Source organism: Ranitomeya variabilis, chromosome 1 (genome assembly GCF_051348905.1).
Source record: "Ranitomeya variabilis isolate aRanVar5 chromosome 1, aRanVar5.hap1, whole genome shotgun sequence".
Taxonomy (NCBI): Eukaryota; Metazoa; Chordata; class Amphibia; order Anura; family Dendrobatidae; genus Ranitomeya; species Ranitomeya variabilis.
Genome location: NC_135232.1, coordinates 953,121,523 through 953,145,513, shown reverse-complemented (window position 1 = coordinate 953,145,513; position 23,991 = coordinate 953,121,523).

The window sequence follows — 23,991 nt, the reverse complement described above, 5'->3', positions numbered from 1 at the left end:
TTAGACGGTTCAGGGGTTCTTGAATTTCCAGTGTGGATTTTGATAGGGTTTTTGTTGACCATATAAGTTACCTTTCTTTATTCTGCTATCAGTAAGCGGGCCTCTCTGTGCTAAACCTGGTTCATTTCTGTGTTTGTCATTTCCTCTTACCTCACCGTTATTATTTGTGGGGGGCTTCTATCCAGCTTTGGGGTCCCCTTCTCTGGAGGCAAGAAAGGTCTTTTGTTTTCCTCTACTAGGGGTAGCTAGATTCTCCGGCTGGAGCGTGTCATCTAGAATCAACGTAGGAATGATCCCCGGCTACTTCTAGTGTTTGCGTTAGGAGTAGATATATGGTCAACCCAGTTACCACTGCCCTATGAGCTGGATTTTTGTATTCTGCAGACTTCCACGTACCTCTGAGACCCTCGCCATTGGGGTCATAACAGTTTAGGCTCCTGAAAGGCAGAAACAGCTGCAGAGGACCAACTCGTAACATCAGCGCCCTTTTTCGTCAAATCGGTCAGGGGTTTAACCACACTGGAGAAGTTGGCAATGAAACGGTGATAAAAATTAGCAAAGCCCAAAAATTTCTGAAGGCTCTTCACAGAAGTGGGCTGGATCCAATCATGAATAGCCTGAACCTTAACCGGATCCATTTCTATAGATGAGGGAGAAAAAATGAAGCCCAAAAAAGAAACCTTCTGTACTCCAAAGAGGCACTTAGACCCCTTCACAAACAAAGCATTATCACGAAGGATCTGAAATACCATCCTGACTTGTTTCACATGAGACTCCCAATCATTTGAAAAAATCAAAATATCATCCAAATATACAATCATGAATTTATCAAGATAATTCCGAAATATATCATGCATGAAGGACTGAAACACAGATGGAGCATTAGAGAGTCCGAATGGCATCACAAGGTATTCAAAATGGCCTTCGGGCATATTAAACGCAGTTTTCCATTCGTCACCCTGCTTAATACGAACAAGATTATATGCCCCTCGAAGGTCAATCTTAGTAAACCAACTAGCCCCCTTAATCCTAGCAAACAAATCAGAAAGCAAAGGCAAAGGGTATTGGAATTTGACCGTGATCTTATTAAAGAGGCGATAATCAATACAGGGTCTCAAAGAGCCATCCTTCTTGGCAACAAAAAAAAACCTGCTCCCAATGGTGAAGAAGATGGCCGAATATGCCCCTTCTCCAAAGACTCCTTAACATAACTCCGCATGGCGGCATGTTCAGGCACAGACAGGTTAAAAAGTCGGCCCTTAGGGAACTTACAACCTGGAATCAAGTCGATAGCACAATCACAGTCCCTATGCGGTGGAAGGGAACTGGACTTGGGCTCATCAAATACATCCTGGAAATCTGACAAAAACTCAGGAGTTTCAGAAGAGGGGGAGGAGGAAATTGACATCAAAGGAATGTCACCATGAACCCCCTGACAACCCCAACTAGTCACAGACATAGATTTCCAATCTAATACCGGATTATGCACTTGTAACCATGGAAAACCCAGCACAATAGCATCATGCAAATTATGTAACACCAGAAAACGACAATTTTCCTGATGAGCTGGCGCCATACACATGGTCAGCTGTGTCCAAAACTGAGGTTTATTTTTTTCCAGTGGTGTAGCATCAATGCCCCTCAAAGGAATAGGACTCTGCAAAGGCTGCAAGGGGAACCCACAACGTCTGGCAAATTCTAAGTCCATTAAGTTTAAAGCGGCGCCTGAATCCACAAATGCCATGACAGAAAATGACGATAACGAGCAGATCAGGGTCACAGATAACAGAAATTTAGGTTGTACAGTACTGATGGTAACAGAACTAGCGATTCTCTTAGTACCCTTAGGGCAATCAGAAATAACATGAGCAGAATCGCCGCAGTAAAAACACAACCTATTCTGATGTCTGAATCCTTGTCGTTCAGCTCTAGACACAATCCTATCACACTGCATGGGCTCAGGACTCCGCTCGGAAGACAACGCCACAGCGTGCACAACTCTGCGCTCGCGCAAGCACCGATCAATCTGAATGGCCAGAGACATAGAATCACTCAGAGCAGCAGGCGTGGGGAACCCCACCATAACATCTTTAACGGATTCCGAAAGACCCTTTCTGAAAATTGCAGCCAAGGCATCCTCATTCCATTTAGTCAGCACAGACCATTTTCTAAATTTCTGGCAATACAATTCTGCCGCTTCTTGACCCTGAGACAGGACCAACAAGGTCTTCTCAGCATGATCCACTGAATTAGGTTCATCATACAATAACCCTAGCACTTGAAAAAATGTGTCTACATTAAGCAAAGCAGGATTTCCAGCTTCCAGGGAGAACGCCCAATCCTGAGGGTCACCGCGTAGCAGAGAGATGACTATTTTAACCTGCTGGATGGGATCACCAGAGGAACGGGGTTTCAGAGCAAAAAACAGTTTACAGTTATTTTTAAAGCTCAAAAATTTGGACCTGTACCCAAAAAACAAATCAGGAGTTGGAATTCTAGGCTCTAAAACCAGAGTCTGAACGATATAATCGGAAATACCCTGTACTCTAGCAGCAAGTTGATCCACACGAGAAGCCAATCCCTGAACATCCATGCCAGCGCCGAACTCCTGAGCCACCCAGAGGCAAAGAGGGAAGAAAAGGCACAACAGACTACAGAAAAAAAAATAGCTCAGCACTTTCCTTCCCTTCTTCTGAGATGCAATTAACTCATTGTTGGCCAGTTGTACTGTTATGATCTGGTGGCCTAGGAGCAGCATGAGACGTACTCTGGAGAAGGTGGTACCTGTACTGACCGCAGACCCTTAACTTATCACCACAACTAGAAGTAGCCGTGGAATGTACCTAACACTCCCTAGACATCTCGACACAGCCGGAGGACTAATTATTCCTAAAGATAGAAAAGGGAAAACTATCTTGCCTCAGAGAAAATCCCCAAAGGATAGACAGCCCCCCACAAATACTGACTGTGAGAGGAGAGGGAAATAACATACGCAGACTGAAAACAGGATTTAGCAAAGGAGGCCACTCTAGCTAAATAGATAGGACAGGACAGAGTACTATGCGGTCAGTATTAAAACACTAGAAAATATCCTCCACAGAAACTACAAAAATCTCCACATCTAACTAAAGACATGGCGGGTATATCTGCATCTCCAGAGATACCAGCTTGGCTGAGCAAATCCTTATACAGACCAAGCTGGACAAGACAAAACATGGAAAAGCACTGAACGATCAGGCCCACAGCATGTGGACTGCAAAAAACAAAGCCAGAACTTATCTTTGATGAAATGAACAGCAAAGCAAGAGAAAACAGGCAGGGAAGTGAATCCTCCAGGAAACAATGGGCAACTGGCACTGACTAAAGGGTAAAGCAAGACTAAATAGCCCAGTCAGAATTGCAATAAGTGGACACACCTGATGAATGCTGCGATCCAAAGACAGCAGCGCTACCACTTATAACCACTGGAGGGAGCCCAAGAGCAGAATTCACAACAGGGGACCACAGACCACATCTCAGTATCAATGCTTTCTGGCTGATGTTTTGGTCACTTTTGAATGTTGGTTGTGCTTTCACACTCATGGTAGCATGAGACAGACTCTACAACCCACACAAGTGGCTCAGGTAGTGCAGCTCATTCAGGATGGCACATCAATGCGAGCTGTGTCAAGAAGGTTTGCTGTGTCTGTCAGCGTAGTTTCCAGACTAGCGGTGGACTCCGCGTCTGGCGGCATGCACGCCTACACCTCGCTCTCTTAAAGCATTTCTCTCTGCATACCTCGGCTGTGGTCCCCCAGCATAGAATTTGTGTGGCCCACTGACTTCCGGCCCCATTCATCACATGTATTCCGTATACGTAACTGAAGAAGGTTCATGTTGAACTGAAACGTTTTGAGTATACTGCAAAATAAATTCTTCTGTTCCAAGCATCCTAAGTTGAGTGCTAAGTTTTATGTTGATTAAGCGTAGTGTCCAGAGGCTGGAGGCACTACCAGGAGACAGGCCATTACACCAGGAGACGTGGAAGGGGTCATAGGAGGGCAACAACCCAGCAGCAGGACCGCTACCACAGCCTTTGTGCAAGGAGCAGCAGGAGGAGCACTGCCAGAGCCCTGCAAAATTATCTCCAGCAGGCCACAAATGTGCATATGTCTACACAAATGGTTAAAAACCGACTTGATGAGGATGGTCTGAGTGTCCGACGTCCTCAGATGGGGGTTGTGCTCACAGTCCAACACCGTGCAGGACGCTTGGCTTTTCCACAGAACACCAGGACTAGCACCTGTGCTCTTCACAGATGAAAACAGGTTCACACTGAGCACATGTGACAAACGTGACAGAGTCTGGAGACACCGTGAAGAGCGATCTGCTGCCTGCAACATCCTTCAGCATGACTGGTTTGGCAGTAGGTCAGTAATGGTGTGGGGTGGCATTTCTTTGAAGGGCCACACAGCCCTCTATGTGCTTGCCAGAGGTAGCCTGACTGCCATTAATTATCGAGATGATATCCTCAGACCCCTTGGGAGACCATATGCTGGTGTGGTTGGCCCTGGGTTCCTCCTAATGCAGGACAATGCCAGACCTCATGAGGCTGGAGTGTGTCAGCAGTTTCTGTAAGATGAAGGCATTGAAACTATGGACTGGCCCGCCCATTCCCCAGACCTGAATCCGATTGAACACATCTGGGACATCATGTCTCACACCATCCACCAACGTCTCGTTGCACCACAGACTGTCCAGGAGTTGGCGGATGCTTTAGTCCAGGTCTGGGAGGAGATCCCTCAGCAGACCATCCGCTGCCTCATCAGGAGCATGCCCAGGCATTGTAGGGAGATCATACAGGCACGTGGAGGCCACAAACTACTGAGCATCATTTCCTTGTGTTGAGGCATTTCCACTGAAGTTGGATTAGCCTGTAACTTCATTTTCCACTTTGATTTTGAGCATCATTCCAACTTCAGACCTCCGTGGGATATTAGTTGTGATTTACCTTGATAATTTTTAGGTTTTATTGTTCTCAACACATCCCACTATGTAATGAATAAAGATTTACAACTGGAATATTTAATTCAGTGATATCTCGGATGTGGGATTTTAGTGTTCCCTTTATTTTTTTGAGCAGTGTATATTTCAGTAGACCAACATTTCATATTTTAAAATCATTTTTCAAGTCGGTGTTATAAATAGTGTTGAGCATTCCGATACCGCAAGTATCGGGTATCGGCTGATATTTGCGGTATCGGAATTCCGATACCGAGTTCCAATATTTTTGTGATATTGGAAATCGGAATCGGAAGTTCCCAGTGTATGGTTCCCAGGGTCTGGAGGAGAGGAGACTCTCCTTCAGGCCCTGTGATCCATATTCATGTAAAAAATAAAGAATTAAAATAAAAAATATGGATATACTCACCCCTACGGCGGAGCCTGGACCTTAGCGGTGTAACCGGCAGCCTCCGTTCCTAAGAATGCAGTAAGTTTAGGACCTGCGATGACGTCGCGGCTTGTGATTGGTCGCGTGAGTGGTCACATGAGCGGTCACGCGACCAATCACAAGCCGCGATGTCATCGAAGGTCCTTTACTCAGCATTCTTAGGAACGGAGGCAGACGTTTGGACCGGTGAGAGCCAGAGGCCGTCCGAGGGGTGAGTATATCAATTTTTTTTTTAAATTCTTTATTTTATACATGAATATGGATCTCAGGGCCTGAAGGAGAGTTTTCTCTCCTTCAGACCCTGGGAACCATTCCGATATTTTGTGTCCCATTGATATGCATTGGTATCGGGTATCGGCGATATCCGATACTTTTTGGGTATCGGCCAATCCAATCCGATACCGATACCTTTGCATATCGGAAGGTATCGCTCAACACTAGTTATAAAGTATTCTAATTTACTGAAATTATGACTTTGGGGTTTTCATTGGCTGTAAGCTATAATCATCAACCTTAACAAAAATAAACACTTGAAATAGATCACTAAAAGCAACCCACTAACGCGGGAACAGCAAGGTTTGGCCCGCGCACAAGTCCCACAGGACTGCACAAAAGAACGCACATCCCGCAACAAAGAAGGCCACCAAAAGGACCTACCAACCAAATCTCTGGTACCAAAAATCCCAGGATGGCCAGCCAACACAGAACAATGAACCTCAGAAATCACTTTACTAGTCCATCTGTCAGGAACAAACAGTTTCCCCACTGGACAGCGGTCAGGTTTATCAACCTGAAACTCCTGAAGAGCCCGTCGTAAATCAGGGGAGATGGCAGAAAGAGTCACGCCTTCCTTCAGAATGCCGACCGGCTCAAGGACCCCAGGAGAATCAGGCAAAAAGCTCCTAGAGAGGGCATCTGCCTTAACATTCTTAGAACCCGGGAGGTACGAGACCACGAAATCAAAACGGGAGAAAAACAGGGACCATCGGGCCTGTCTAGGATTCAGCCGTTTAGCAAACTCGAGGTAAATCAGATTTTTATGATCAGTCAAGACCACAATACGGTGCTTGGCCCCCTCAAGCCAATGTCGCCACTCCTCAAATGCCCACTTCATAGCCAACAGCTCACGATTGCCGACATCATGATTGCGTTCCGCAGGCGAAAACTTTCGAGAAAAGAAGGCACACGGTTTCATCAAGGAACCATCAGAATTCCTCTGAGACAAAACGGCCCCTGCCCCAATCTCAGAAGCGTCAACCTCAACCTGAAATGGAAGAGAAACATCCGGCTGATGCAACACAGGGGCAGAAGTAAATCGGCGTTTAGTGTTGTGAATTTGCTTTTTGCTCCCTCTAGTGGTTACTAGTTTTTTGACTCTGGTTTTTCTGTCATTCCTTTTATCCGCACCTGGGTCGTTAGTTAGGGGTGTTGCTATATAAGCTCCCTAGACCTTCAGTTCAATGCCTGGCAACGTAGTTATCAGAGCTAGTCTGCTGTGCTCTTGTCTACTGATCCTGGTTCCAGTTATATCAGCTAAGTCTGCCTTTTGCTTTTTGCTATTTGTTTTGGTTTTGTATTTTTGTCCAGCTTGTTCCAAATCTATATCCTGACCTTTGCTGGAAGCTCTAGGGGGCTGGTGTTCTCCCCCCGGACCGTTAGACGGTTCGGGGGTTCTTGAATTTCCAGTGTGGATTTTGATAGGGTTTTTGTTGACCATATAAGTTACCTTTCTTTATTCTGCTATCAGTAAGCGGGCCTCTCTGTGCTAAACCTGGTTCATTTCTGTGTTTGTCATTTCCTCTTACCTCACCGTTATTATTTGTGGGGGGCTTCTATCCAGCTTTGGGGTCCCCTTCTCTGGAGGCAAGAAAGGTCTTTTGTTTTCCTCTACTAGGGGTAGCTAGATTCTCCGGCTGGAGCGTGTCATCTAGAATCAACGTAGGAATGATCCCCGGCTACTTCTAGTGTTTGCGTTAGGAGTAGATATATGGTCAACCCAGTTACCACTGCCCTATGAGCTGGATTTTTGTATTCTGCAGACTTCCACGTACCTCTGAGACCCTCGCCGTTGGGGTCATAACAGTTTGCCAGGCCAGTATTAAATGTTTAATGCGTTGCAGAAGAGGGATTATAAGAAAGAAGATTCTGAGTTTTTTTTTTTTTCTCTTTCTTCTTCCCCTTTACCTCAGAGTGGCTATGCTTGCTGCAGACATGAATGTCCAGACCTTGATTACAAGTGTGGACCAGCTGGCTACTCGTGTGCAGGGCATACAAGACTATGTTATCAGAAATCCTAGGTCAGAACCTAAAATACCGATTCCTGAACTGTTTTCCGGAGACAGGTTTAAGTTTAGGAATTTTGTGAATAATTGTAAATTGTTTTTGTCCCTGAGACCCTGTTCATCTGGAGACTCTGCTCAGCAAGTAAAAATAGTTATTTCGTTCTTATGGGGCGACCCTCAGGATTGGGCTTTTTCGCTGGCGCCAGGAGATCCGGCATTGGCTGATATTGATGCATTTTTTCTGGCGCTCGGTTTACTTTATGAGGAACCCAATCTTGAGATTCAGGCAGAAAAGGCCTTGCTGGCTATTTCTCAGGGGCAGGACGAGGCTGAAGTGTATTGCCAAAAATTTCGGAAATGGTCCGTGCTGACACATTGGAACGAGTGTGCACTGGCCGCTAATTTTAGAAATGGCCTATCTGAAGCCATTAAGAATGTTATGGTGGGTTTTCCCATTCCCACAGGTCTCAATGATACTATGGCACTGGCTATTCAAATTGACCGGCGGTTGCGGGAGCGCAAAACCGCAAATTCCCTCATGGTGTTGTCTGAACAGACACCTAATTCGGTGCAATGTGATAGAAAAACCGCAAATTCCCTCATGGTGTTGTCTGAACAGACACCTGATTTAATGCAATGTGATAGAATCCTGACTAGAAATGAGCGGAAAATTCATAGACGCCGGAATGGCTTGTGCTACTACTGTGGTGATTCTACACATGTTATCTCAGCATGCTCTAAACGTATAGCTAAGGTTGTTAGTCCTGTCACCGTTGGTAATTTGCAACCTAAATTTATTCTGTCTGTAACTTTGATTTGCTCACTGTCGTCTTATCCTGTCATGGCGTTTGTAGATTCAGGTGCTGCCCTGAGTCTTATGGATCTGTCATTTGCTAAGCACTGTGGTTTTACTCTTGAACCATTAGAAAATCCTATTCCTCTTAGGGGTATTGATGCTACGCCATTGGCAGCAAATAAACCGCAGTATTGGACACAGGTTATCATGTGCATGACTCCTGAACACCGCGAGGTGATACGTTTCCTGGTTTTACATAAAATGCATGATTTGGTTGTTTTAGGGCTGCCATGGTTACAGACCCATAATCCAGTCCTGGACTGGAAGGCTATGTCAGTCTCAAGTTGGGGCTGTCGTGGTATTCATGGGGATTCCCTGCCTGTGTCTATTGCTTCTTCTACGCCTTCGGAAGTTCCGGAGTATTTGTCTGATTATCAGGATGTCTTCAGTGAGTCTGAGTCCAGTGCACTGCCTCCTCATAGGGACTGTGACTGTGCTATAGATTTGATCCCAGGCAGTAAGTTTCCTAAGGGAAGACTGTTTAATCTGTCGGTACCTGAACATACCGCTATGCGTTCATATATCAAGGAGTCTCTGGAGAAAGGACATATTCGTCCGTCTTCTTCCCCCCTTGGTGCGGGATTCTTTTTTGTGGCAAAAAAGGACGGATCTTTGAGACCTTGTATTGATTATCGGCTTTTAAATAAGATCACTGTCAAATTTCAGTATCCTTTACCGCTGTTGTCTGACTTGTTTGCCCGGATCAAAGGTGCCAAGTGGTTCACCAAGATAGACCTTCGTGGTGCGTACAACCTTGTGCGCATTAAGCAAGGTGATGAATGGAAAACCGCATTCAATATGCCCGAAGGTCATTTTGAGTACTTGGTGATGCCTTTTGGGCTCTCCAATGCGCCTTCAGTTTTTCAGTCCTTTATGCATGACATTTTCCGGAAGTATCTGGATAAATTTTTGATTGTTTATCTGGATGATATTTTGTTTTTTTCTGATGATTGGGATTCGCATGTGGAGCAGGTCAGGTTGGTCTTTAAAATTTTGCGTGAAAATTCTTTGTTTGTCAAGGGCTCAAAGTGTCTCTTTGGTGTACAGAAGGTTCCCTTTTTGGGGTTCATTTTTTCCCCTTCTGCTGTGGAGATGGACCCAGTCAAGGTCCGAGCTATTCTTGATTGGACTCAGCCCTCGTCGGTTAAGAGTCTTCAGAAGTTCTTGGGTTTCGCTAACTTCTACCGTCGTTTTATCGCTAATTTTTCTAGCATTGTGAAACCGTTGACGGATATGACCAAGAAGGGCTCCGATGTAGCTAACTGGGCTCCTGCTGCCGTGGAGGCTTTCCGGGAGTTGAAACGCCGGTTTACTTCGGCGCCTGTTTTGTGCCAGCCCGATGTCTCACTTCCCTTTCAGGTTGAGGTGGATGCTTCAGAGATTGGAGCAGGGGCCGTTTTGTCGCAGAGAGGCCCTGGTTGCTCTGTTATGAAACCTTGTGCCTTTTTCTCCAGGAAGTTTTCGCCTGCCGAGCGAAATTATGATGTGGGCAATCGGGAGTTGTTGGCCATGAAATGGGCATTTGAGGAGTGGCGTCATTGGCTCGAGGGTGCTAAGCATCGTGTGGTGGTCTTGACTGATCACAAAAATCTGATGTATCTCGAGTCTGCTAAACGCCTTAATCCGAGACAGGCCCGCTGGTCATTGTTTTTCTCCCGCTTTGATTTTGTTGTCTCGTATTTACCAGGTTCAAAGAATGTGAAGGCCGATGCTCTTTCTAGGAGCTTTGTGCCTGATGCTCCTGGAGTCGCTGATCCTGTTGGTATTCTTAAAGATGGAGTTATCTTGTCAGCTATTTCTCCGGATCTGCGACGTGTGTTGCAGAGATTTCAGGCTGATAGGCCTGAGTCTTGTCCACCTGACAGACTGTTTGTCCCGGATAAATGGACCAGCAGAGTCATTTCCGAGGTTCATTCCTCGGTGTTGGCAGGTCACCCGGGAATTTTTGGCACCAGAGATCTGGTGGCCAGGTCCTTTTGGTGGCCTTCCTTGTCAAGGGATGTGCGGTCATTTGTGCAGTCCTGTGGGACTTGTGCTCGAGCTAAGCCTTGCTGTTCTCGTGCCAGCGGTTTGCTCTTGCCCTTGCCTGTCCCGAAGAGACCTTGGACACATATCTCCATGGATTTCATTTCTGATCTTCCGCTATCTCAGGGCATGTCCGTTATCTGGGTGATATGTGATCGCTTCTCCAAGATGGTCCATTTGGTTCCTTTGCCTAAGCTGCCTTCCTCTTCCGATCTGGTTCCTGTGTTTTTCCAGAACGTGGTTCGTTTGCACGGCATCCCTGAGAATATTGTGTCAGACAGAGGATCCCAGTTCGTTTCTAGGTTCTGGCGATCCTTTTGTAGTAGGATGGGCATTGATTTGTCGTTTTCGTCTGCTTTCCATCCTCAGACTAATGGACAGACGGAGCGAACCAATCAGACTTTGGAGGCTTATTTGAGGTGTTTTGTCTCTGCTGATCAGGACGATTGGGTGACATTCTTGCCGTTGGCTGAGTTTGCCCTTAATAATCGGGCTAGTTCCGCCACCTTGGTTTCGCCTTTTTTCTGCAACTCTGGTTTCCATCCTCGCTTTTCTTCGGGTCATGTGGAGCCTTCTGACTGTCCTGGGGTGGATTCTGTGGTAGATAGGTTGCAGCGGATCTGGAATCATGTGGTGGACAACTTGAAGTTGTCACAGGAGAGGGCTCAGCGCTTTGCCAACCGCCGCCGCGGTGTGGGTCCCCGACTACGCGTTGGGGATTTGGTATGGCTTTCTTCCCGCTTTGTTCCTATGAAGGTCTCCTCTCCCAAATTTAAACCTCGTTTTATTGGGCCTTACAAGATATTGGAAATCCTTAATCCTGTATCTTTTCGTCTGGATCTTCCTGTGTCGTTTGCTATTCACAATGTATTTCATAGGTCCTTGTTGCGGCGGTACATTGTGCCTGTAGTTCCTTCTGCTGAGCCTCCTGCTCCGGTGTTGGTTGAGGGCGAGTTGGAGTACGTGGTGGAGAAGATCTTGGATTCTCGCCTCTCCAGGCGGAGGCTTCAGTACCTGGTCAAGTGGAAGGGCTATGGTCAGGAGGATAATTCCTGGGTGGTCGCCTCTGATGTTCATGCGGCCGATTTAGTTCGTGCCTTTCATGCCGCTCATCCTGATCGCCCTGGTGGTCGTGGTGAGGGTTCGGTGACCCCTCACTAAGGGGGGGGTACTGTTGTGAATTTGCTTTTTGCTCCCTCTAGTGGTTACTAGTTTTTTGACTCTGGTTTTTCTGTCATTCCTTTTATCCGCACCTGGGTCGTTAGTTAGGGGTGTTGCTATATAAGCTCCCTAGACCTTCAGTTCAATGCCTGGCAACGTAGTTATCAGAGCTAGTCTGCTGTGCTCTTGTCTACTGATCCTGGTTCCAGTTATATCAGCTAAGTCTGCCTTTTGCTTTTTGCTATTTGTTTTGGTTTTGTATTTTTGTCCAGCTTGTTCCAAATCTATATCCTGACCTTTGCTGGAAGCTCTAGGGGGCTGGTGTTCTCCCCCCGGACCGTTAGACGGTTCAGGGGTTCTTGAATTTCCAGTGTGGATTTTGATAGGGTTTTTGTTGACCATATAAGTTACCTTTCTTTATTCTGCTATCAGTAAGCGGGCCTCTCTGTGCTAAACCTGGTTCATTTCTGTGTTTGTCATTTCCTCTTACCTCACCGTTATTATTTGTGGGGGGCTTCTATCCAGCTTTGGGGTCCCCTTCTCTGGAGGCAAGAAAGGTCTTTTGTTTTCCTCTACTAGGGGTAGCTAGATTCTCCGGCTGGAGCGTGTCATCTAGAATCAACGTAGGAATGATCCCCGGCTACTTCTAGTGTTTGCGTTAGGAGTAGATATATGGTCAACCCAGTTACCACTGCCCTATGAGCTGGATTTTTGTATTCTGCAGACTTCCACGTACCTCTGAGACCCTCGCCATTGGGGTCATAACAGTTTAGGCTCCTGAAAGGCAGAAACAGCTGCAGAGGACCAACTCGTAACATCAGCGCCCTTTTTCGTCAAATCGGTCAGGGGTTTAACCACACTGGAGAAGTTGGCAATGAAACGGCGATAAAAATTAGCAAAGCCCAAAAATTTCTGAAGGCTCTTCACAGAAGTGGGCTGGATCCAATCATGAATAGCCTGAACCTTAACCGGATCCATTTCTATAGATGAGGGAGAAAAAATGAAGCCCAAAAAAGAAACCTTCTGTACTCCAAAGAGGCACTTAGACCCCTTCACAAACAAAGCATTATCACGAAGGATCTGAAATACCATCCTGACTTGTTTCACATGAGACTCCCAATCATTTGAAAAAATCAAAATATCATCCAAATATACAATCATGAATTTATCAAGATAATTCCGAAATATATCATGCATGAAGGACTGAAACACAGATGGAGCATTAGAGAGTCCGAATGGCATCACAAGGTATTCAAAATGGCCTTCGGGCATATTAAACGCAGTTTTCCATTCGTCACCCTGCTTAATACGAACAAGATTATATGCCCCTCGAAGGTCAATCTTAGTAAACCAACTAGCCCCCTTAATCCTAGCAAACAAATCAGAAAGCAAAGGCAAAGGGTATTGGAATTTGACCGTGATCTTATTAAAGAGGCGATAATCAATACAGGGTCTCAAAGAGCCATCCTTCTTGGCAACAAAAAAAAACCTGCTCCCAATGGTGAAGAAGATGGCCGAATATGCCCCTTCTCCAAAGACTCCTTAACATAACTCCGCATGGCGGCATGTTCAGGCACAGACAGGTTAAAAAGTCGGCCCTTAGGGAACTTACAACCTGGAATCAAGTCGATAGCACAATCACAGTCCCTATGCGGTGGAAGGGAACTGGACTTGGGCTCATCAAATACATCCTGGAAATCTGACAAAAACTCAGGAGTTTCAGAAGAGGGGGAGGAGGAAATTGACATCAAAGGAATGTCACCATGAACCCCCTGACAACCCCAACTAGTCACAGACATAGATTTCCAATCTAATACCGGATTATGCACTTGTAACCATGGAAAACCCAGCACAATAGCATCATGCAAATTATGTAACACCAGAAAACGACAATTTTCCTGATGAGCTGGCGCCATACACATGGTCAGCTGTGTCCAAAACTGAGGTTTATTTTTTTCCAGTGGTGTAGCATCAATGCCCCTCAAAGGAATAGGACTCTGCAAAGGCTGCAAGGGGAACCCACAACGTCTGGCAAATTCTAAGTCCATTAAGTTTAAAGCGGCGCCTGAATCCACAAATGCCATGACAGAAAATGACGATAACGAGCAGATCAGGGTCACAGATAACAGAAATTTAGGTTGTACAGTACTGATGGTAACAGAACTAGCGATTCTCTTAGTACCCTTAGGGCAATCAGAAATAACATGAGCAGAATCGCCGCAGTAAAAACACAACCTATTCTGATGTCTGAATCCTTGTCGTTCAGCTCTAGACACAATCCTATCACACTGCATGGGCTCAGGACTCCGCTCGGAAGACAACGCCACAGCGTGCACAACTCTGCGCTCGCGCAAGCACCGATCAATCTGAATGGCCAGAGACATAGAATCACTCAGAGCAGCAGGCGTGGGGAACCCCACCATAACATCTTTAACGGATTCCGAAAGACCCTTTCTGAAAATTGCAGCCAAGGCATCCTCATTCCATTTAGTCAGCACAGACCATTTTCTAAATTTCTGGCAATACAATTCTGCCGCTTCTTGACCCTGAGACAGGACCAACAAGGTCTTCTCAGCATGATCCACTGAATTAGGTTCATCATACAATAACCCTAGCACTTGAAAAAATGTGTCTACATTAAGCAAAGCAGGATTTCCAGCTTCCAGGGAGAACGCCCAATCCTGAGGGTCACCGCGTAGCAGAGAGATGACTATTTTAACCTGCTGGATGGGATCACCAGAGGAACGGGGTTTCAGAGCAAAAAACAGTTTACAGTTATTTTTAAAGCTCAAAAATTTGGACCTGTACCCAAAAAACAAATCAGGAGTTGGAATTCTAGGCTCTAAAACCAGAGTCTGAACGATATAATCGGAAATACCCTGTACTCTAGCAGCAAGTTGATCCACACGAGAAGCCAATCCCTGAACATCCATGCCAGCGCCGAACTCCTGAGCCACCCAGAGGCAAAGAGGGAAGAAAAGGCACAACAGACTACAGAAAAAAAAATAGCTCAGCACTTTCCTTCCCTTCTTCTGAGATGCAATTAACTCATTGTTGGCCAGTTGTACTGTTATGATCTGGTGGCCTAGGAGCAGCATGAGACGTACTCTGGAGAAGGTGGTACCTGTACTGACCGCAGACCCTTAACTTATCACCACAACTAGAAGTAGCCGTGGAATGTACCTAACACTCCCTAGACATCTCGACACAGCCGGAGGACTAATTATTCCTAAAGATAGAAAAGGGAAAACTATCTTGCCTCAGAGAAAATCCCCAAAGGATAGACAGCCCCCCACAAATACTGACTGTGAGAGGAGAGGGAAATAACATACGCAGACTGAAAACAGGATTTAGCAAAGGAGGCCACTCTAGCTAAATAGATAGGACAGGACAGAGTACTATGCGGTCAGTATTAAAACACTAGAAAATATCCTCCACAGAAACTACAAAAATCTCCACATCTAACTAAAGACATGGCGGGTATATCTGCATCTCCAGAGATACCAGCTTGGCTGAGCAAATCCTTATACAGACCAAGCTGGACAAGACAAAACATGGAAAAGCACTGAACGATCAGGCCCACAGCATGTGGACTGCAAAAAACAAAGCCAGAACTTATCTTTGATGAAATGAACAGCAAAGCAAGAGAAAACAGGCAGGGAAGTGAATCCTCCAGGAAACAATGGGCAACTGGCACTGACTAAAGGGTAAAGCAAGACTAAATAGCCCAGTCAGAATTGCAATAAGTGGACACACCTGATGAATGCTGCGATCCAAAGACAGCAGCGCTACCACTTATAACCACTGGAGGGAGCCCAAGAGCAGAATTCACAACAGGGGACCACAGACCACATCTCAGTATCAATGCTTTCTGGCTGATGTTTTGGTCACTTTTGAATGTTGGTTGTGCTTTCACACTCATGGTAGCATGAGACAGACTCTACAACCCACACAAGTGGCTCAGGTAGTGCAGCTCATTCAGGATGGCACATCAATGCGAGCTGTGTCAAGAAGGTTTGCTGTGTCTGTCAGCGTAGTTTCCAGACTAGCGGTGGACTCCGCGTCTGGCGGCATGCACGCCTACACCTCGCTCTCTTAAAGCATTTCTCTCTGCATACCTCGGCTGTGGTCCCCCAGCATAGAATTTGTGTGGCCCACTGACTTCCGGCCCCATTCATCACATGTATTCCGTATACGTAACTGAAGAAGGTTCATGTTGAACTGAAACGTTTTGAGTATACTGCAAAATAAATTCTTCTGTTCCAAGCATCCTAAGTTGAGTGCTAAGTTTTATGTTGATTAAGCGTAGTGTCCAGAGGCTGGAGGCACTACCAGGAGACAGGCCATTACACCAGGAGACGTGGAAGGGGTCATAGGAGGGCAACAACCCAGCAGCAGGACCGCTACCACAGCCTTTGTGCAAGGAGCAGCAGGAGGAGCACTGCCAGAGCCCTGCAAAATTATCTCCAGCAGGCCACAAATGTGCATATGTCTACACAAATGGTTAAAAACCGACTTGATGAGGATGGTCTGAGTGTCCGACGTCCTCAGATGGGGGTTGTGCTCACAGTCCAACACCGTGCAGGACGCTTGGCTTTTCCACAGAACACCAGGACTAGCACCTGTGCTCTTCACAGATGAAAACAGGTTCACACTGAGCACATGTGACAAACGTGACAGAGTCTGGAGACACCGTGAAGAGCGATCTGCTGCCTGCAACATCCTTCAGCATGACTGGTTTGGCAGTAGGTCAGTAATGGTGTGGGGTGGCATTTCTTTGAAGGGCCACACAGCCCTCTATGTGCTTGCCAGAGGTAGCCTGACTGCCATTAATTATCGAGATGATATCCTCAGACCCCTTGGGAGACCATATGCTGGTGTGGTTGGCCCTGGGTTCCTCCTAATGCAGGACAATGCCAGACCTCATGAGGCTGGAGTGTGTCAGCAGTTTCTGTAAGATGAAGGCATTGAAACTATGGACTGGCCCGCCCATTCCCCAGACCTGAATCCGATTGAACACATCTGGGACATCATGTCTCACACCATCCACCAACGTCTCGTTGCACCACAGACTGTCCAGGAGTTGGCGGATGCTTTAGTCCAGGTCTGGGAGGAGATCCCTCAGCAGACCATCCGCTGCCTCATCAGGAGCATGCCCAGGCATTGTAGGGAGATCATACAGGCACGTGGAGGCCACAAACTACTGAGCATCATTTCCTTGTGTTGAGGCATTTCCACTGAAGTTGGATTAGCCTGTAACTTCATTTTCCACTTTGATTTTGAGCATCATTCCAACTTCAGACCTCCGTGGGATATTAGTTGTGATTTACCTTGATAATTTTTAGGTTTTATTGTTCTCAACACATCCCACTATGTAATGAATAAAGATTTACAACTGGAATATTTAATTCAGTGATATCTCGGATGTGGGATTTTAGTGTTCCCTTTATTTTTTTGAGCAGTGTATATTTCAGTAGACCAACATTTCATATTTTAAAATCATTTTTCAAGTCGGTGTTATAAATAGTGTTGAGCATTCCGATACCGCAAGTATCGGGTATCGGCTGATATTTGCGGTATCGGAATTCCGATACCGAGTTCCAATATTTTTGTGATATTGGAAATCGGAATCGGAAGTTCCCAGTGTATGGTTCCCAGGGTCTGGAGGAGAGGAGACTCTCCTTCAGGCCCTGTGATCCATATTCATGTAAAAAATAAAGAATTAAAATAAAAAATATGGATATACTCACCCCTACGGCGGAGCCTGGACCTTAGCGGTGTAACCGGCAGCCTCCGTTCCTAAGAATGCAGTAAGTTTAGGACCTGCGATGACGTCGCGGCTTGTGATTGGTCGCGTGAGTGGTCACATGAGCGGTCACGCGACCAATCACAAGCCGCGATGTCATCGAAGGTCCTTTACTCAGCATTCTTAGGAACGGAGGCAGACGTTTGGACCGGTGAGAGCCAGAGGCCGTCCGAGGGGTGAGTATATCAATTTTTTTTTTAAATTCTTTATTTTATACATGAATATGGATCTCAGGGCCTGAAGGAGAGTTTTCTCTCCTTCAGACCCTGGGAACCATTCCGATATTTTGTGTCCCATTGATATGCATTGGTATCGGGTATCGGCGATATCCGATACTTTTTGGGTATCGGCCAATCCAATCCGATACCGATACCTTTGCATATCGGAAGGTATCGCTCAACACTAGTTATAAAGTATTCTAATTTACTGAAATTATGACTTTGGGGTTTTCATTGGCTGTAAGCTATAATCATCAACCTTAACAAAAATAAACACTTGAAATAGATCACTTTGTTTGTAATGACTCTATCTAATATACAAGTTTCACTTTTTGTATTAAAGAACTGAAATAAAATATCTTTTTGATGATATTCTAATTTTGTGAGATGCACCTGTACTTCTGTGACTAGGCATCCTAATCACTTTATCCCTGCTACAATTCTAAAGAAACACATGGATGGAATAATAGACCCTATGATTCATGCTACCCATGTTTTAAGGAGCATCAGTCAGCTGACAGGCTCTCTATAAAACTAGTAATATCTTTTATAAACTTATTTATATGCTAACAATGCAGTTTGTGTACTGTACATGAAAGAATTGTAGTAGAGAAGAAGTTGAGTTTATTGTCATTCTCCGATAAGTGGTGTGTACATTTGATTTAATAGAGATAACATAGTTTAGTTGAAACATTATTAGAATCCACTGTTAATCCTGTAAAAACGAAAGGAAGCTCTCTCAGGTCCCCAATGCCCTCCAACCCAGCAGCATTCACCTTTACATGACTAAATTTCCTGCTTAACCAGCCCAGTATAATGGTATGTGTTAAATAAATGTTTTTTTTTTTTTAAAAAGCATTTATAAGGTCCCCTTTTCCTATGCTAATTAGCTCTGTGTCTAGTCGATGGGGCTTAGTTTATCCAGACTAATAAGATCTCTTTTCAAGCTATCGCACCCCTGTGGGCATGATAACATAATCTGCATGAGCCGGCGTTATTGCCAGCTCATGCAAATCTCGTGCATGAGCAGCGCTCATTTCAACAGTGTCACTGTGCCTTTGTAGCCAGGTGTATGTTTCCCGGCTTCAGAGGCGCACTGTACATGACCAGAAGTTCAAAAGATGGTTTCCGGTTATGCGCATTGCGTCTCTGAAGCCGGGAAGTGTACACCCGGCTACAGAGGTGCCGTGACGTGCGTGAGGTTTGCATGAGCAGGTGACTACATCAGCTGTGCAAATAATGAAATCAGGTAACATGGAAAGAGGGCTGGATAGTCTGGGTAACTAATGCCTCATCGACTAGTCAAAGCCTAACTAGCATAGGAAATGGAGACCTTACAAATGTTCTTTTATTGATTTAACTGAATAGCATTATACAGGGACAATTAGACACAAACTTTCATCATACATCGCTGCGTGAGGGACCTGACAGGTTTCCCTTTAATACATTTACAGTTGACTTGTACTGTAGGCAAGGAAAAAATCCCTTCTAAAGCATAGGTTATTCTAAACCAGTTGCTTTTGTAGGACAATGCATTATATTGAACAATTACAATAAGGTCTCATTATGCTTACCGCTTTACAATGCTCATTTACAGGACTCTCGCCATTCTTTGGTACTACTGCCTGTGGTCCCATATGTGGAATGTTATGTGATTACTGCAGCCAATCGGTGGCCACTGATTGACTGCAGCAGTCATGTGCTGCTTTAACCAGAATAGGCACTCTCAGACAGCACCTGACTGCTAAAGTCAATCAGTGGCTGCTGATTGGCTTTAGAAGTCATGTGACATTCCCTGCCAGAAAAAGAAGCAAGGAGATAAGTGACGGCAGTACAGAGGGACCACGGTGGATTCGTAAATGAGTATATGTTTTCAGATGGCCATGGGTCAATTAATAGAATTAAAGGGGTTGCTTACTGATTTTTTAATTTTATTTATTGCTTCCATCAGAGTCTGTTTCCCTGATCAAATGATGGAATATTAGAACCCCTTGATAACAGTATTACCATTTTACACATCAAACTATGATAAGGATCTGTATAAAATCCTTTTAAAAAATCTTCTGTATGGCTACCACACTGGACCCTTTCTTCAATTAAATTCAGTCTCTATTGATAATGCTCTTATGACAACCACAGGTAATTCAACTCACACATCAGCAGAGAAAATGAATAAGGAATTTCTAGTAATTTTTGTCATATGTATGTATGTCAGAAGAGACCACATTGTTAGAAGCAGATACTACTTCCTGTATTAGTCATTTTTATAAGTAATGATATGTCAACTGTATAAAACCTGATTAAAATGGCCAATGACTGCATTATCTTGTAAATACTGGAAAATAATGATAAATATTGGTTCTCACAGTGCACTCTCCATACAGGTTATATGTAAAAAGGATAGTAATTGTTAAAGAATTGAGGATTACATCCTTTGAATGAATTGAAGCCATGCTGACAAATGTCTTTTTATTATGAACATCTATATAATTGATTTTGACAAAATCTAAATAAATAATAAAACTATAGCCGGACTATCAATGTGTCATCATAAAAAGTAGCTTGGAAACAACATTTTGTTTACTTTTATAGCACCATTGTATTCCACAGCACTTCATCATCACTGCCCTTATTGGGGCTCACATTCTACATTCTCTTTTAGTATGTCTTTGGAACTTGGGAGAAAGCCCACACAAAAACTATCAGGATAGCATATGAACCCAGCACCAATGCTGCTATGCAACAGTACTAACCACTGAGCCACTACATACAGTTGTGTGAAATAGTGCTTGCTCCATTCCTGATTTCCTATTCTGAAAGACTACAATGGAATCCATAACAATATACAAAATATTTTGGGCCTGTGAAAATGTCATGCTGTGACGGCTTCAGTAAAGAAGAGGGCCCCCAAACTGTCCCTGGAGCTGGAACCCTAACTATCCCTGTCCAGGGGTACTCTTAAAGGTAGAAATGCCCAAGTCTCTGACCTTACTATGCTCTTGTAAAAACCCTAATCTATCTCCTCCCCCATCTCATGAGGCATGGGACAGAAATGAAAGGTAAACTGGACACAAAGACAAAATAGGGATAACAGAAACCACTATCATACAGGGACAGGGAGGAATAAACTAAATGGGTAAAGAAAACCAGAAAGTGCTCAACTCCCCTGCATATCTAAAGAAATACTTTTATAATCCTCCTGTGCCGATTGGCATACTGTCCAATCCAATGAGTGTTGCTGGTTTATGCTCTGCCCTCCTGCTTTGATTGACATAACAATGTCTCCAAAGTCATCCACAGATTGCTGAACTCTAACACAGCTGAGGACAGGAGCTGCATAGAAGACATTAACCAAGGCAGGGGAGCCGGAGATTGTGGGGACGCAGGAGACGCCAAGCACAGACAGTGATGTGCTGTTCAAAACAACATAAAGGTGGTGGATTTATTTGATTTAGGGAAAACCATTAATACTCCCATAGCTATGAAAATTGTATGTTGAATGGTGAAAACCCAAAATGACAAAGGCCCGAGTCTCTGACCTTATTATGCTCCTGTAAAAACCCTAATTTGACTCATCCCCATCCAATGAGGCATGTGTAAGGAGGTTGCTTTCCCTGCTCCTTGCCTGGAACCACTTAGTCAGACAGCTGGGTTGTTGGGGGGAAGACTTTCTGCCCTGGACAGAGGGGACAAGGTGACTGCTGGGAAGAGAGAGGGGAGTGGTCAGAAAAGTGCGGGAGAGAGAGCGCACCAGAGAGGGGACAGCGTGCCAGAGAGAAAGCAGGCTGCAGCGCCGCACTCCCCATGACAGAGTGCTCCCCGTGAGGGCACTAAGGCTGGAGTGAGAGTGGGGACTTGGAAGCCTCCATAATCTGAGAAGACTCTTCCCCTGACAGTGCAGAGACAGTGACTCAGTGCAGCCCTGGTGACCGCAGTGACAAGCAAAGATCCCTGAGTGAGATAAGTAACTGCCCAGTGTGTGTGTGTGACATCGTTATTACAGAGAAGCTGCCAGGCTTACGGAGACTCCTGCAGCAGTGACGGAGAGACTGTGCTATTTCCTGGTTCCAGTTTCACTTTGAGAAGAACAGGCTGCAGAGACTTAACCCCGGACATTCCAGGAGACACAGAAAAGACCAGAATCTCAAGCCCCGCTGGTGACTGTATCCACGTTGGTAAAAGGACCCTCCAGTCAGGATCTCCCTGGGCTGATAAGTTACAAGAACACCCGTTAACCCTTTTGATTCCGCTTAACTGTTTACCATTTTACTTGACTCTATTAACCCCGTTTACTCCCTGAGAGGAGAATTCTACCCCTGTTAATAAATCCCCTTCAACAGTTGGTCTGTCTGTTCCGTGGTGACATACTCAACCCTGCACTCTATTACACATGGGACACAAATGAAAGGTAAACCAGACACAAAGACAAAACAGGGATAACAGAAACCACTATCATACAAAATCACTAACCAAAAATAGGGAGGAGGATAGGGACAGGGAGGAATAAACTAAATGCATAAATGAAACAGGAGATAAACATGCAAGTACAACAGCAACTTACAGAAAACCACAACTCCAACTCCAAACTTCAACTACTTAGCTTTAGCACACAACACAGGAAAATGAATCTGCAATAGCAACAGTGAAATCCTATTCAGCACAACGGCTCTTCAGCGGATAATGCAAAATTTAAATTTGATTCACAAAGAAGTTATTCTCCAAGAATTGAAATGGTTATACCTTGTTGTCTCTCTAGACGACAATAGCTTTGCAAATGTAAAATGTAAAAAAAAAAAAAAAAAAAAAAAAAATAATTGTTATACATGCCTTACCACCTACCACTTCGCTTCAGCCCCTCCGCTCCTCACTGTCACTCATCTGGTGATTGACACATCTTCTGATTGCTGCTAAATCTCTGAAAATTTTCATGCTAGGCCAGGACCTCTGGCTCTAATGAGGTCTACAACAGTTCTGCGCAAGCGCCCACAAGTTCACAATGTCATGACATGTGCAACAACCTTGCATTGGCATGCGGAGAACCGTCCCATGTCTAATTGAAAGCAGAAGTCCACACCAGAACTTAAGGGGCCAGGGAATTTATCACTCATGGCGGTTATCAGAAGAGGTCCCCATGAGTGATAGTGAGGAGCAGAGGGGCCAGGGAAGTAAGAGGAAAGGTGAGCAGAAGTATTTATTTTATTTCTAATCTTTTGTTGTTTCTATATGGTTCAGGAAAATGGCAGACAGTGGCCTCCATTTGGCTGAACCTGTCCAGAAACAAATTACAAAACGAACATCTGTAATTTAGCAAATGCGGATTTTTGTAATATTTGAGTAGTATTCAATTTCACTTGAATTTATTTGCTTTTCTCTAGTGTGTGGTGCTCCAGATGATGTGTCTCCTCCACACAGATTTTCCATTAGTCTAAACTCATAAAAGACAATATTTCATTGGCTGTTATGTATTATACATTATTTGTTATGGTAGAGTCATAGATAAGCATGCCGGCATCACTACACACATTCCCCTGGCAACCAAAGATTCTTCCTAATTTTCATTATCTTTACCTTCGGGACAGTTGGCTGCCAAGGAGACCATCATTCCTGCAGTCATCTACATTTACTTGGTGCCGCAGCAGAATATTACAATCATTGTTTAAGTAGCAACATACTTTATGTGCAGGTAAGATCAAATAAACTTATGAGTGGCCTATATGTTATCTTATATAACCCACTTAAAGAGGACCTGTCACTTGTTCCAAAAAATTTAGGTAAAAACCTTATGAATCCTGTAAAATCTTGTAAAAACATCTGAGCTCACCTGAGCCTCCCTCTCTTTTTTGTTTTCCACTAAAAGGGCTTTTCCATGAACAAAGTTAAGTTTAATTAACATTTTAAAGAATAGATATTTGAATAATAGTGGGTTCCACATTTGGATGTGTTTTAAGAAAACACCCATTTCAGCAGGGTGATGACAAGGAATATATTTCTAAAGGTGCTATTGACATGAAATTTTCACCAGATGTCGGTAACATTCCATCCAATTCACTTAGGTAAGGAAATCAAACCATATACACTACCATTCAAAAGTTTAGGGCCACTTAGAAATGTCTTTATTTTTGAAAGAAAAGCACAATTTTTTCCAATGAAGGTAACATTAACCCCTTCACGACCTTGCCCTTTTCCGTTTTCGTTTTTCGCTCCCCTCCTTC